Raw genomic sequence first — 2,780 nt, 5'->3', positions numbered from 1 at the left:
AGGAAGACCAATGCATGGATACTTCATTCCTCCTTAGAATAGCGAACAAAATACCCGTGGAAGGAGTTACAGAGACAAAGTTTGGAGCTGAGACAAAAGGATAGACCATCCAGAGACTGCCCTGCCCGGGAATCCATCCCATAATCAGCCACCAAACCCAGACACTATTGCATATGCCAGCAAGATTTTGCTGAAAGGACCCTGATATAGTGAGCTCTTGTGAGGCTATGCCAGTGCCTAGCAAACACAGAAGTGGATGCTCATAGTCATCTATTGGATAGAACACAGGGCCCCCAATGGAGGAGCTAGAGAAAGTACCCAAGGAGCTGAAGGGGGCTGCAACCTATAGGTAGAACAACAATATGAACTAACCAGTACCCCCAGAGCTCGAGTCTCTAGCTGCATATGTAGCAGAAGATGGCCTATTTGGCCGTCATTGGGAAGAGAGGCCCCTTGGCATTGCAAACTTTATATGCCCCAGTACAGGGGAAAGCCAGGGCCAAGAAGTGGGAGTGGGTGGGTAGGGGAGCAGGGCAGGGGGAGGGTATAGGGGACTTTTGGGACATCATTTGAAATGTAAATGAAGAAAATATCTAATAAAAAAATTGAAAAAAAGAAAAAGAAAAAGGAAGTCTGACTCCTGCTGTGCTGTCTGAGGCCATCTGCCCAGCCTTTGTTCATCTGGGCTGTCTCCACTCCGAAACTCAGCTTCTTAGAGCCTCCACTGCTTGCCCTTCAACAAAGGAAATAAGAGTGTTTATCTCAAAGGCTTGTTGGAAGATCGTGTAAACATGGACTCGATTAGAATTTGGTGATGTCATACAGTAGCTGTAGCAACCTACGTCTTATATATAAGGGGCTCTTTACTTCCTAGGACTAAGGGATATAGACTCAGTAATGGAAGCTGTTCCTTCAAGTGACCTTCCTTAACACATGGGAGTGTTAGAATGTCGCATCTATTTTATTGTGTTGGTTATGTCGACTCTGGTTTTCTTAAGCAACAGCCAAACATCCAGTTCGAGTCCTAAACTGTGAAAGTTTTAGGACATGGTGGAGCTAAACATAAAGTGGTGGACTAGAGCTGATCTCCTCAGTGTAGACTACCCAGCATGGAAAGGCATCTGGGCATAACACTGGAAACCTCTAAGTTCTTAGAACCCTGTGGCTTCCAGCTTCAATACCCAAGTTCAGAAAGATTAATTCAGCCGAAGTTGGACACCTGAGAGCATGTGGCTATTTATTGTCACTTGACAGATGTCTGCCCACCATGCCTGTGATGGCTAGTCCTGGCGGTCAACTTGAAACTATCTCGAATGAACGATAATCCAGAATTAAAGGGCTCACCTGGGATCCAGATCTTGAGGCTGGAAGACACAAGTCTATGACCTGGATCTTGGCATGGAGATCTTGAGGCATAGTGGCCATGAAGAGCTTAGGCCCTGGCAAGGCAATACACAGCTTTAATCCCAGGAGACTAAGGCAAGGAGATCTCTGAGTTCAAGGTCAGCCTGGGACAAGCAAGTCCCAGATCCAGGGGTGTTGGTAAGTACCTTTAATCTGGGCCACACCTTCTGCTGGAGGCCTACTAAGGTCACTCTTTGCCTGCTTGCACTTACTTACCAGCACATCTGTTGGAACCTACTTCTACTGAAGACCAGCTGAAACAACTAGCCTCGTGGGACTGAGCAATTACTAGATTCCTGGACTTCCCGTTCACAGCTGACCATTGTTGGGCTACTTGGACTACAGACTGTAAGTCATTACAATAACTTCCCTCAGTATAGAGAGACATTCCATAAGTTCTGTGACTCTAGAGAACCCTGATTAATACAATGCCCTTGTTCTTTCCACATCACATTAACCTGGAGATGGATAGCTGAGGGACCAATCAAGGGCTTGGTCCATGGGAATCATATTCTGCCTCATGTCCCTCCATGTTTTGAAGGCTAATACTAACCTCCAGCATGGCTTTGAGTGGCTTGCTTGAGTGGGGTCACATGAAGGAGCTGGGATGAATTCTGAGACTTGGGGAAATTCTACCAGGGCTCTGACCTCTTGGGTACCTCCTAAGGCTGAAGCTGCTGCTTGGTGGGAATCAGTTATTGACTAACTGAACGGTACTTGGGTCTGCATCACCTCAGGAGAGCTGTGACAGGCTACTTCTGCTCCTTATGGTCCTCCCAGCTGTTTCAGCTCCCTGCAGATCATGAGGACCTTTGAGAAGGTCTCAATGTCCCAGCATCTCTTCTCTACTTTTGAAGGCCTGAAAGAGGAGCCTGCATGTGGAACAGGGCTGATGTATGCACAGCCCGGTCTATCACTGGTACTGATAAGATGAAGAGGGGGGTGCATTGGGGAGCTCTCCAGAGGATGCAGACTCCCAGGTCCTGGACTGGATGAAAGCGGCCCACAAAGGGTAGAAAACAGTGCAGTCACCCCCTTGACTCAGCAGACAGTGAGAGAAAAATGTAAACCTGGGACTGGAGAAATTGGGAGAGATGTTGCTTCCAGACAGGCTTGATGGATTCGGGTCACATGAAGGAGACATCCCCATAAGAACTGATTGCTGAGGAAGGATGTGGACTCACCTTCCCTGAAGGTCTTTAAGGATAGCATTAATTTCTACCTGTCTGTGGTCAGTTTAATAGGTTCAGCCTGAAGGGAGAAAATGGATCGAAGTGAGAGCCAAGGCCTCCCCTTGCCCCGCCTGTCTGGTTCCTCCATCCTTGAAAGTTTCACTCCTAATACAGTTTGGAAAACGAAAAGTACATCTGGGCTCT

The sequence above is a fragment of the Mus pahari genome, chromosome 19, assembly GCF_900095145.1.
Source record: "Mus pahari chromosome 19, PAHARI_EIJ_v1.1, whole genome shotgun sequence".
NCBI lineage: Eukaryota > Metazoa > Chordata > Mammalia > Rodentia > Muridae > Mus > Mus pahari.
This window is presented reverse-complemented; position numbering follows the sequence as displayed.